Source organism: Acanthaster planci, linkage group LG03, assembly GCF_054643075.1.
Source record: "Acanthaster planci isolate LZ-2023a linkage group LG03, COTS_SCS, whole genome shotgun sequence".
Classification (NCBI taxonomy): Eukaryota; Metazoa; Echinodermata; class Asteroidea; order Valvatida; family Acanthasteridae; genus Acanthaster; species Acanthaster planci.
Window position 1 is genome coordinate 20229665 of NC_141779.1, and position 13293 is coordinate 20242957.

The following is a 13293-nucleotide window of genomic DNA, read 5'->3' on the forward strand; positions in this document are numbered from 1 at the left end:
AAGATGATTGTGCATTGTGTCAGTGTGACATAATTAATGGCGTCTTTGAGTCAGGTGTGTAAAGGATCGGCATTGGATTGTTGTCGAGCAATTGCTGTACTCGTCTGACTTCACAGGAATGCAGTCTTTAACGCCTTAACGAGCCCTTTCGGCGCTTCCGCCGGATAATTGTTTTTGCCCATAATGGTTTGGCTTTAGTGAGAAACAATATCTTACAAGCACGTGGGAACAAGCGCTGTTCCGAATCAGCAGGATGACAGCCTCCGCTAATTCGCTGGTATTACTCCACGTTTTTATTGTGTTTCTTTAAGCTGATACCACGGCGCTCCTTGGTACCTCCTTTCAATATGAATATAAGAAGCTGAAAACCTGTCGCCGTTTTCTTCTTTAAGTGAAGTGTATGATATGATTTCATTGTTGTCCGGCGCATCCAGGGCTGCAGGTATTCATGTGATCAAATAGCTGAATGTTATCTCCCGAAAGACAAAAGTTAGCTGACACTGACCATCATCATCAGGCGGGGAAAAACACCGAAGTCGGTCAAAGTGGGTATCTGTTTTGTTTCGCCTGGCTGTTAATCGTCCAGTTGTTGAGCAGAACAGGTGTTGAAGGAAACTGGTCTTCAGGGAGAGATATTATAGCGGAACGATTTCCTGTGCTAAGTTATCAGCATCGGCTTGGTTATAGGTAGTCAGCTTATGCATAACCAAGTAGAAATCTTTGGACGCAATAGGACTTTCTGTCCCGCAATTTTGCTGACTTTCTGCACGCATTTTCGCTGACCGCATCCACAACAAAGTGATCGGTGAGCGGTGAAATTGGATGGCAGTGAACAACAATGCTTGCCAGGTGTAGAATCAGTCACCATGGCAACGTGAAAAAGTGCCTTTCGCTCCACGACAAAATTCAAGGGGTAAATATTCCCCTTTGCGTCTCATTGCAAATTCTAATAATGTTAACAGCGTTGATGACCTCGGTTTATTGCCTTGGTTAATTGTTACGTTTGCAGCTGTGGTTAAAGTAGAAGTATTATGTTTTAAGGTGTAATCAAGTTGAAATGTCCAATTTTTGGTAATAATATGTTTTGCAAGCTGTTGACACTGGTAACATTTAGTCTTTGATAAAGCAGCAGCTGTGTTCCCGTTCTAAGTTCGGTGACTATTATCGAAGGACTTTCACTGCACAATTTTCCTCGCACTTTTAAGCATGCCTGAGTATTCTGACGCGAGAACCTGACTACAAGCGAACGAAGCCTCCGAGCTTGTGCAAAATATGCGATCTAGATAGAAGAGCGTCTGCCGTGTTTTGAATATTAATGAACTATAACACAAAAATCTTGAAGCCCCCTAAGCTGGACGATATCAGCGTAAGGTATTGAAAGCAGCAGGAAAAAGTTATTTTGACATTTTTACTGGAAGGTATTTAGCATTACTTTAAGATGGGAACAATAAAACAGAAGGTGAAATTCAGTTTGATTTCCGGATTAATATGGATGGTCACAACGGAGAGCCTATAGGGCAATTGTGGAAGACGTACCGAACTCACACTTAGCTTGTCGCACAGTCCAATGGCTCAGCAACTTAAAATGCAACCACGTAAATGACATGGGACGGGGGGGGGTTCTCCTCTATAGCCTCTAGCCTTACTGTTCCCAAAGGGCCACGTGAACTAGTCGTCAGTGTCATAGTCGAAACTGGAACAAATCCTGGGTCGCGTGAAAAGGAAGCTTGAGCAACGAAAACCTTAAGTTGAATATGGTATTCCTGTGACGGTTACTGTATTGTATCACTTCGGAGTTAGTATAGGATACCCAACGAAAACCACATGGCCTCCTCAGAGGTTCGACTAAAGCTGACTCTAATCTGTCAATGTTCAGACTTGGTCACTGTCAACTAGGGAAAAAAAGAATTGATTTATAATAAGTGATGTACTATTTGTACGATGTGTTCTGGTGTAAATCTGCTGTTCATTCTCATTCAGTATGTCCGTATGGAATAAAGTTCCAGTGTACCCCTGGTTAACATTGCGATGAACCTGTTTATGCTTGCCAATGTGCAACTCAAATTATACTTGGTAAACTGGGTTAGGGCCAATCACATATGAGTTCGCTTCACCTGAAAAAATAGTACCGCACCAACAGATTCGATGAGTTACCATAAATGCATCTCAACGTATTCCAACTTGTTTTCAAAGCGGAGCTTAAAGATTCACTTCCTGCCCTTGGTCAGGTGTTGAGAGCCGCTACGATTCGTGTGGTCATTTTTCAACAACAACAAAAAAAAAACCAGAAAGAAAGAAATGGCCCGACTCAAAAATACTCGACGAGAGCAATGCAGTGTAGTTGATACACTGTGCCACAGTATATTGTGCAAAGGAATCATTTCAACCCTGAAAAGTCTCAATTGCTGGTCTTATTGCTAAACTCACTTCAAACGCTTTTGCTACCGAGTGTTTAAATATTTTTCGCATATTTGTGGTTCTCAATTTCAAAGATATATCATGATGTCAGCCTGAGAGGAAAGAGTGAATTTCGTTCAGAGAAATAAAAAGAAAAAATAGGAAGTCAACAGTGGCAGGCAAATTTGAATCTTAACACCCCGAGTGTTTAACGACCTTTTCATTTATTGCACGGGAGTTTGTCCACGTACGTGTTAAATCTATTTCTGTGGGACAAATCTGCTCCTTTTCTGATGTCCAACATGCATAGCTGGGAGAAAAGCAGAAAAGTAAAATAATTGAAAGGAAAAAAAACTGTCACATTAACAATTTTGCACCATTGGACCAGAAACCGGACTTTTCTCCTGTGGTGTATATCAGTCAAGCCGGACCTTGGTATATTATTTTTTCACTAAAACATTTTGGCCAAGAACTATTTTCCCGTTCAAGATGTTTATCCTAGGAAACCAATTGAGATCGAGACTTATTCTCTCATTTCCTGCAGAACAATATTGCCTCTCACGGGGAAAGATCCAGAAAGTCGCCCGGCTGTGGATCCCAAAGGTAAGTTTGGGTCGCACAGCGTTCGATTTCATTTTTCCTCTTCGGAAGTGTCGAGAAGTGTACTATTCATCAACCCTATTTCGCCGAGGTAGAGCGTATTTCCGCGTCAGGGCTGTCTCCCCAAGGGACGAAACACATTGAACCAACCAGCGTCTGGTCCTATTGTTCATGTCACACCCGGGGCTTTTTTATTTGCCGGACAAAGTCGGCCGTATTATGCCGCGACCGTCAATGTTCTCCATTGGTCCCAGGAGCTGCAATCCTAGCCGGCCACTTTTGAGCACACATCCGCATTGGCTAAGGGAGTCATCGCTAGGTGAGATAACTCCCCCCCCCGCACCGACCTAACGCTGCTCATACACCATCTTCTCGTCTAAGCCTCTGGGAGTTAATGACCGATCTGTCAGATAAGTTCTGCCCAAACGAGAACTTTTTTTATTACTACACCGACAAGACTTCTCAAGCCCAATCCTACCTTTGGATATTAATTCCGGATTATGCGAGATTTCAGTTGTTTTGTTGAATTTTTTCCCTTCATGTATCTTGTAATTGAAGCCAGGAGAGATGATTGCTCTTTCGCCAACCTGTCACCAAAGTACGCCCCAGACTTCTTGAGAGTCATTGACCCTAATTTCACTATTTTCGTCAGATTTTCTTTTCTGGGACGAGTTCACTGCAGCTTTCTGCGGTGCCAATCGCGTGTTCTTCATGCGTACTCTAGAGTTTGTACTTCACCAAAGGTTAAAATACATGACAGCTAAAAGTGGGCAATCCATTGGGGACTTCTTGAATGTCTCCAACATGGAATCGCCAACATAAATATACAAATCCAGGTTAACAATTCTACTTCAAACACCAAGCGGCAAACGACTGCTTGTAGATACAGAAGAAAACAGGAGACAGAAAACAAAATCGTGGACTCAATCTTAGAATCGGCACTCCCGTTCCCTGCGGACTTAGTACCTGAACTCAACCACCTTAATAAGAAGCAGTGACCCAACACACACGTTTGGCCGGAAAAGAACATTAATGGCTGTGATATTGTCAACGATCGGGAGTTCAGAGAGGGAGAGTGCACCCGATTCTCCCGTGGGGCCGCCGGGGCTTACTGGAGGAGCTGGACCGTGGTAAACGCCACACGTGGAACGCGAAGGCTATTCTGCGCGTCGGTAGTGACATGGGCCCAGTTAAAGATGTGGGTATTTCGTTGTTGATTAAATTAAAGTAGCCCAGTGCTATCCGCGTACACGCTACGTTGTCTTTCTTTTACGCAGATGGAAATTATTTTGCCAATGCTTGCTTGAATTTTATTCCAGAAATTGAGTCTGAAATATCTGAAATCTGTATAATTTTCCTTTGCTTTTGTTCATCCATAATTCAATTTAAATATCCACAGTGTAAAAAAGCTCATTCTTAACATCGGATTCACTTCAAACATACCTACACACAGATAACAGAATCAAAAAACGAATCAGTAATTTGGCTGACACATTGAAGTTGGTCTTTAAACTGCCCTTTTTGAGACAGAGACATAAACGAATCACATGACTCCACTTCGGCGTCCGTCCGACAAACACACACTATAAATCCGTGGGTAAAAACAATCAGATAGAATCACCCGATTCCCAAATCCAGAAATCATCATCATATTGATTGTAAAGGAACGGGAAAGGGAGAGAACCAAATCGAAGACATTTCAGCGGGATACGGGAGGAGAACTCCGACGCGTTGCGCTAATGCAACAGGGTGTTTGGTTCTCCGATGAAAACACATTAGGTGGATAAAGACGGCTCGGGGCGGGGGATCACACGGGACGGTTATATGATGCCGGGCGGATCAATTACGATGCATCCTGCCAAATTAGATTTATGCAAAGATACTGGCGCAGAGCTGCCCGGTTGTGTGCACGGAGACACTAGGGAAAGGCGTGCGAACCAATTTTGTGAGGAAATATGCACCTTTCAGCTTTATCACAAGAGCAAAGAAACAGAAACGGATACTTTAGGATGTAATGAGACAAGACCAATGTAGTGCTTATATTCTTAAGGAGTCACTGCCTTTGAGTCTGCCTAAAAACTAACTTGACGGCAGCCACTCAGACATTGAAATATGAAAAAGGCTAGGCAAGCTTCTTTTCCTGTGTTAACGTCTTCATATCAGAATAGAACAAACAATAAGCTTCACCGACAAAATTCAAATTGCTTGAATTTTGCTGTTGGGCTGGTTCCGATTTGACGAATATAAGCGAATTAAAAAAACAATTTCTTACTGCGAAATGACAGAAGTTGAAGACAACTTATTTTCACAACTGTGGCGAATTTCTCTGGGAATGTTCGTAAAGGGTAACCGTTGTTCAGTCATGTTCAAAGTACAGTTTATTTGCGAGATCTTCCAACTTACCGTACGCCGGTAAGCGGAACCGGGACAGTTGGAAGCAATCGAGATACACCGCGCTCTTGTAGGTTGGTGGAGAGTTATTTTTGCAGGCAGATTGGAGGGTCATTTCTTTTCCCACCGGAATGAGTCTGGGTATCTATTGGCGTCCTAAGACCCACTGCCGTCCAGGCGCACTGAGTATTTCCCTAGCTGCTGCTTCTCTCCAGATGGCCGGTTGTGCGAGTTTACATTGGCTGCGTTTACACAAACTAATTCGATTTCGATTTGGTTGCGTATTGGAGGCCTGGTTAGTGGGATTTTTAAAACATTTTTTTTTCCAAGCGGAAAATGCAAGTCTGCGCCTTTTTATTTTTTTTAAGATCTGGATTCAACTTAAGACCATGTATTTCTTAAATGTAAACGTAGTCCTACGATGCCAACCTGGTTATAGCATGGCGAATTTGGTGTAGAAACCCTACTTATAAGTAGCGGTGGGTAGTCGGGTCGGGTGCACCATTTTGTTGCCGTGGAAGGGGAAGCTTTGCAGTGCTTCGCACATGTGCAATAAACCCCCTAGAAGTAAAGGAAATTGTCTCTGAGCGGCGACATTCGGACGGATTCCCAAACTTCATTGTAGACTTGGAGACTTAGGTTTCTTCACAACCAAAGACGTTTAATCACATGTCTCTTAGGTCATCGTCAGCAGCGTATCCAATGTTCTCAATCTAAAGGGGTAAGTAGGGAAGCTTAATGTTACAGTGGGAGGGGGCACAAGTCCAAGTAGCCTTTAGTTCTGTAGTACTATTACTTTCCTTGATTTCCAAATTTCAAGGGAGCACGGACGGAAGATTAGGCCAAAGCTTTGACTGCATCAAAGCCTTGACTGCGCCAAGGGTTGTCGTTTTCGTTATAGTAGTCAAACTTTATAGCATTTAACTTTCCTTTATTTCTCAGGAGTTTATTACACATGTGTGGCGCAATAGAAAGACCTCCTTCCAGGCAATAAAACTTTATGGTGTCTCCGAAACGAGCAGTAAATCCCCGTCCCCCTCAAACGATAATTAGAACCCAGGTACTTATTAAAAGGAAAGTTGAGATAAATATCGTGCCACACAGTCATCACGCGTCCTCTTCAATATCGCAATTTGGATGACAGACTGGCTGTACAACAACACAGAGTGGAAAAAAAATATTACAAAAACTACTGGCTCACAAAACGACTATGTACTTTACATTTATATGTATTGCCGATGATGTGTCTGAGTATTTGCTCGGATCATTACAGTTTACATGTATTGGAATATGCCAGAGTCCATGTCAGTATGTCGAAGTGGTTGGATGTGCCAATGCTGTGCCTTGCGTTTGGTTTAGTCCACCCGCAACCGTAGCCATCCATTTAGGTGTGTGTTTCAGCATTTATCTGGTGAAGCTGTCCGCGACACCCGATCGTGGCTAGCTCGGGTAGGCCTACAGTGTTCCCGACCTTACGCGCTATTTTGTGGTCCAGTAGACACGTTTAGTGTCATACGTCGCAAAATACACAAAGCGAGCCTTTTTCGGGGTTTGATTTATTTGTCAGGGTTGCAAGGTGATCTTTTTCGTATGCGTACTCACGGCAAGTTTAGGCCTTGAAACTTACACCCTGTGCAGTGTGGTCACACCCAGACATGGCACGGAGTGGAAAAAGATGTTCCCACTATACACTGCATTCTTTGTAAACAGACATATCATTTCATTTTGTAGATATGGCGGGAAGAAAGATACACCTATCAGCCCGACATTAAGAATTCATTCAAAGAAAAATCATTTTGGGCCATGCAGGTAGAAAAAGAAATGTCGGGCACTTCTTTTTGTGGGTATGATATCTCAGTCATAGTACAGCAGTCTATCGGTACATATTAGTAAAAGGCCTGAGGGACAAGGCTTATGTTCCAGGACACTTTCCTTCTTATCGATAATGTTATTGAATTCTTTTGCTCTCACGTATTTTACGGCCGGGACAACACTGTTTCAATGAGTCTCAGTTACTGGAAATAGATGCCTTTAAAGCCTTCCCTTAATTTGTGAAAAACAGCAATTTGTCTCATTGTTTTGAAATAGAAAAAGCATCCCCCAGTTGTCAAAATTTGAGGGTTCCAATTATCCCACACTCCAGTGTTTTTGTGGTCATTCAACCGCCTCTGACAAATTTGCGTTTGTCTCGTGAAATTTGACCACCTTGACCACATAATGCCTCCTGTTTCCCTCCCGCAATTAATTCTCTTTTAAGTTCCGGGAAAGTGTTTCTTTATGACAAATAACCCAACTGGCGTAGAGCAAAGTTCCACGGCACGGAGGGGGCGCGGATGTCGCTGAACATTAATTCCGAGACTGGGCGATTTCCTGGAGTGTTTGTCCCCCGTCTTAGACGCTAAATCAGCCGGATATCGGGGAAACTTATCTATGATTGATGGGGCCGATGCTAACGATTCGACACGGCCATGTCCACTCGTTGAAGTAATTAGATAAAATACTCTCCGCGTGACTGGTTTGGAAGTATGCACGCGCACATTTTCAACACTTACTTTAAAATACTACACAGAGAGGGTGTGAAAACATTATAACTATCTTTTTGACCGTTTTAAATTTCCCCAGAACTCTAACATTATAATAAATAAAAACGGAGTACCATCCGGTTCTTTTCAGAACCACGCATACTCGTGAAAGAGATATCCTGCATGGTGATATTGTAAATCTCTTCAACTAAATATTGGAAACGGACCTGAGTTAGTAAACTAGATAGGTTTGCGGTAGCACCATGGGTACATCTCTTTTTGAGTATGTGGGGTTCTGAAAAGAGCCGTAGTTACTCAACGTTTCGGACAGTATGCTCTGTCCGTCGTCTGGAGACTGTCTGAATAAGTTAGAAAAGCGGGCCCCGGTGTTGTATATTGGATGCGCTTGTTCTTTGAACTAATTTTTAACTTATAATTTTTGTCGTAGCAAATTACAAATGAATTTTAGTGTTGAGAGGTTTCAGGCTTTTGCAAGATCGAGGGTGATCGTGTAGTAAAAAAAAATTCACAAAAATAAGATGACGCTTGCTACGATTTGAGACAATTCGGTCCCTAGCAACTGTGCATCGAAGCACACTTGATTTGGGTCGCTCTTACGCTCGAGCAGAACTCAAAGGTACGAAAGTGTTGCAACAAGACCGACAAAAAAGCCGACAGCTTGTAAACAACCTGGTCTGCACGTCATTGCTTTCTAAAAATTCCTCGCAGAAAGGACTTCTGCCTAAATATTACCGGCGTCATGTGAAATAACGATTGAATTTGTTTGTTTCGACGCTTTCATATCGTTCATCTAGGGAGTGATGTGATTCAAATCAAATTTCTGTTATGTTCTATTGTGATACCAGCCGTACTGTGAAGAAACGGGTATTGTCTGGTTTAATTTGATGTCGTGTTTAGATTTTTCAAACAAATCAGTTATTTCCTCAAAATGACGCAAACTGTTAATTTTACTTAAAATACATGCACTTCCAAGGTTATTATATTGCGAAGGATTATTTTGAAGCCTTTGTCTTCTCGCCAAGATTAGATTGCAAGACAATTTATCTCCTTTCATTTTTAATGACTCTTTCATTCGATAGTGTGTCTTTGTAATATTTTTTTTCGGAGTGGTCTGTTCACAGACTTGTCGTCGTGTATTATGGTAGGGGCCTATGCTCGCCATTGAGACGGCACCATTCCACGGTTGCCGCGCATAATCGTTGTTAGTCTAACCCGGTCACAAGGTTTTTAAAAGTGCATTTTCCCTGGATTAATATATAGTAAACAAGCAGTTTCGCGACCAGGGCACCCATCCCCCTCCCGTCCCCAAAATATCCCGAGGGCTAAAGAGCGCAGTTTTAGACCTTGTCCAAAATTGTTGCTCTTAGGAACATATTTATGCCCATGGATTCCAGCGACTGGAAATATTGGGGAAGAATCGCTGTGGCCTTAGGCTGAGCTAGACTAATCTCATCATCACTCTTTTTCGGGGTCGGGTGAAGGGAAAATCTGGTAACAAACGGCTGTTTGATGTTTGAAATTTAGGGAAAGGGTCACGCTTTTTGGAATTTATGAACATCCACATCGAACCGTCTTGGCTTTTTCTAAGGTGGATTAAATTTAGGGGATTTCTCTCAGCTACATGTATCATTCACTGTATATAGCCCTATGAAACTTTACAAACTCAAAAAACTTTGCCATACTAATGTACGAAGGCACTTTCCCTTTTTTTGCCTTTGGTGAAAACTTTTCTCACGAGCTTGAAGAAAGTGCAACAACCATTACTCCTTCAGCCAGTAAATGGTAGTGTATAGCGTGACTTTGTAGCACTTTCTAATACGAGCGATTCGCAGAAGTGCGCCTCCAAGAGTTTGCAACGTGTTGACCAATCACAATGCGCGAAATTTGTCGACCCAATACGCATTTGGAAAGGGTCGACAAATTTCGCGCAATGTGATTGGTCAACGCGTTGCAAACTCTTGGAAGCGCACTGTTGTGAATCGACCGTATTGCGCGTTGAAACTCACAACCCTTTTCAGATTTAGTTCAAAATATCTGTGCGTATCAAAAAACAACATTGCTGTTCTCAGACAAACTGTCGTTTGGATGAAGATTTGGTGGCCTCAAACGAGAAAGTCAAATGAAAACAAAATTGCTGGAGATAGCCGCTCTCCTACATTTCGTCCAAGGTTTAGAAAGTGCCCACTGAGACGCGAATTCGAGTGCGGTGAATTAAGACCGAGTGCACGACACCGAGAGAATGTGGAGAGATGGGGGGAAGAGGGAAAAAGGAGAACAAGACGTGTGTTCGGCGCTTGCTACCCAACAATCAATTTCACGACGTTCCGTGGTTGTCAGAGCGAATCATGTGGAAGGAAATTTAATTCAGCAAGAAAATATTCCCTGCTTGCTCAACGCGAAATTAATTGAGTGTAACTGACCATTAAAATGGTAGCATCGGGTGAGCAAGCCTTTTGGGAGGAAGATGTCAAAGGACGGATGATTGACAGGCTCATTGAATCGTCAAAGAATTTAATGTATCATTTTATGTCGTTGTAAAGATAGATTTTGATGCCGTTTAGCGGGGAAAAACATGTATTGCGCTTTTAAAAACGTTTGTAAAAGGGCTGGTTTTTTATTCGTTTTAAAAAGTTCCTGTGTCGCTTGATGTCGTCCAGTAAATGAATTTAGGGCACCTTGGTTGCAGTAGTAGGGGACATCGTCATCATAATTTTCCATTTTGTGGTCAGAATGCCGCGGAAGGAACGTTTACTTGAACAATACTTTGAGCTGATCTTCATAGCAACGCGGGCAAAAGTATAGAAGATTCGGACCTACGGCCTGTGCATTATTTACGGGGCTTCAAAGAGAGTGTTGCTTTTGAACTTGTACATTTTTGTACATTTTTTTGCAACCACATACACAGTTAATCTCTCACTAAGTAAATCTTGCAGAACTTAGATATTTTGTGCTTGAATGTGCGTAACTACTTTACAATGTGGCAAAAGGTACATTTATAAGCAAATATGGGTTAAGTCTCAGTCAAGAACAACGAAATGAAGTTGTCCAACATCCAAGTGTCAGTTGGATCAACTTTATTTCGCTGCTAATGTAGTATCATTTGCGCTCTACGTTGGATCTAATCCGCCCCGAGCTGAAGTGCACCTCCAATCGGCGAAAAGAAAGACAGGTGCATGGTTACAGGCGGGTTCTTGCACGCGTTCTGCGTGTACGCAAAGACTATTTATGCTGGAGTAAATAAGTTACGTGCACTGAGTGTGCTCCGCGTCAAACGCGCATATACTTGCGCGCCTCATGGCGCTCCTGTGCGGTAAGTACCAAAAAAAATATAAAAAAACACGCATTCTTTTTTCCGCTCGGAGCGGATTGTAAAATAGTTAGATCTAACAATATAATATGTTCAAGTGCACTGTACAATGAAGACATTAAACGTGGTCAAGCCAATGGCATACAAAGTCTCACACAGTTCTATGGCAGCCCGCTACCTGGATGCCGGGCTGTATCCTCATTGTGTGTTTCATGGTTACGACGTAAGATTTTTCCATTGGGACGCTATGCTGTCAGTGGCATATCTATCAGTGGGGGAGGGGAGCAACTTTCCCCTTGACGGATTTTTTTTACAAAGAAGACTTCATAGGTGAGAAAGTAATCCGTATAATTATTTTTCAAATGTTAGCACCAAAACCCTATGAAAACAATACCACGAAATAAAAGCAAGATGTCGGGACCGTGACTAAGGCTTTTGATATATTTTTTCTCCCCCGACATTATGTTGAATGAGCCCGATGCCACATTCACTTTTTAATTTGCCCTCTGACACCAAAAGCCGGATACGCCGCTGCATGTTGTGCAGCCGTAACGGTAGCCAATAGTGCTTATTTCGGCCTGGCTTCAGAACCAGCGGAAGAAACAGGTTGTGGTCATGTACGACGCCATTTCAAACGAACAGTGAAATCTCAAACCTTTTAATTGTACATTAGAAGCAACGTGCGGGGCTAACTCGACCTTTCTAAAATCGATTATACAAGCGTGCTATCATGACAATCAACAACAGAAGGTTAGTGCTTTGTTTACTATAAGCAACGAGTTGGGCTAACTCGCTAACTCAACCTTTCCAAAAATCACTTATACACACATTCTCCTGGTAATCAAAATGAAATAGCCAGAACTGAAATTGTGATTTGGAGCAATATTGCTTGCTAACTACAATTTCCTGACATTATAAACACGCATTTTATCGATTTACTGCTTCAAGATGGCACAACATAGCATTATACACATGGGCTGTTGTAAATACTATGACGTAAATCTTCCCATGTCAAACACAGACATTCGTCACTGATCAATACAGTGCGTTATATTTAAAGCCACGTGGCAAACTTTCGACATGCAAAATGTTTGATCTGCGTGCGGGTTGTACAGCGTGTTGGTCAATGCCTTACAGGGACTGATTGCCTAGCATCTTAGAATCTCGTATTCACGCACAACTGGACGTCTAAATTATCTTGCACGTTGAGTGGCTGACTTGGCGTTTTGGGTCGGCGGCCAAACACACAGAGAGGTCTTCCCGCGCACCCCTGAGGCGGCCTAACGAAGTTAACCATTACAATTTTAAGGCCGCTGTAGCATCCACTCAGTACATCGAGTACTCGAGTAAACGAGCAGTCGCCCTTCCGTTAATTGTGCAAACAATTTGCCCGATGTGCTCTCTCGCCCTGCCTCATTACTGTACCAGCGGCACCACGCGCCGTGAATGGTTGTTTGCGCCCATGCAAACTCAGTGCGTCAGAGTCCATACGAAATATTTCCGAAGCTTTGAAACTTTTTGCAGGTTGCCCGTGGTCAACTGGAAAGAGCGCTCAGTGCGCTGAACTCACACTTACGTGTTGATATTGAAAGACGTCGACGAATTTTGTACTTGACACAAAAGAATTCAATAAAACATTACAGCTGGAATTCAAAAAATGACAGTTTAATTCCACGGCCTGTCAATTTTGCATCAGCCGCAACTCACACTTCAACACGACAGCCGTGCACGACTAATGGATGGGTGGTGATAATCACCTGATTCTTAAAGTCTGATGGCTCTGGAAGACATAGGCCTAATCAGAAACATGCATCTAACTTCTGCTAGGCTTATCGAATCAGATGGTGTCGCTAATTGTTCTCCAAGATATAGGGGTCTAAAAGTAATCGGGGTTTTTGTTTACCTTTCAGAGACTGATGATGACAAGATGATTTCGTTTTCTCGCTTTTTTTTAGTTCCTTCACCTTCTAATTATCGTATTTTAACAGTGATGCATTTCCGCGATGGGTTTGCAACTGAATACACGCAGTTACATGTAATTTTCACAAGGTTTTC

At 42.6% G+C, this 13293-nt stretch overlaps 1 protein-coding gene and 1 long non-coding RNA gene across 5 annotated transcripts in view; one reads left to right on the forward strand and one right to left on the reverse strand.

Moving 5' to 3' along the window:
- Positions 1–13293, forward strand: part of LOC110991058 (uncharacterized) — an 82838-nt gene that overhangs the window by 24543 nt on the left and 45002 nt on the right. For all 4 annotated transcript variants that reach the window (XR_015424618.1, XR_015424621.1, XR_015424620.1 and 1 more), the window contains one exon: positions 2942–3000. This is a non-coding gene — a long non-coding RNA (uncharacterized LOC110991058). The remainder of the gene's footprint in view (positions 1–2941; positions 3001–13293) is intronic.
- LOC110991056 (uncharacterized) overlaps positions 1–13293 on the reverse strand; it is a 42869-nt gene that overhangs the window by 5204 nt on the left and 24372 nt on the right. The gene's annotated exons all lie outside the window — the stretch shown is intronic.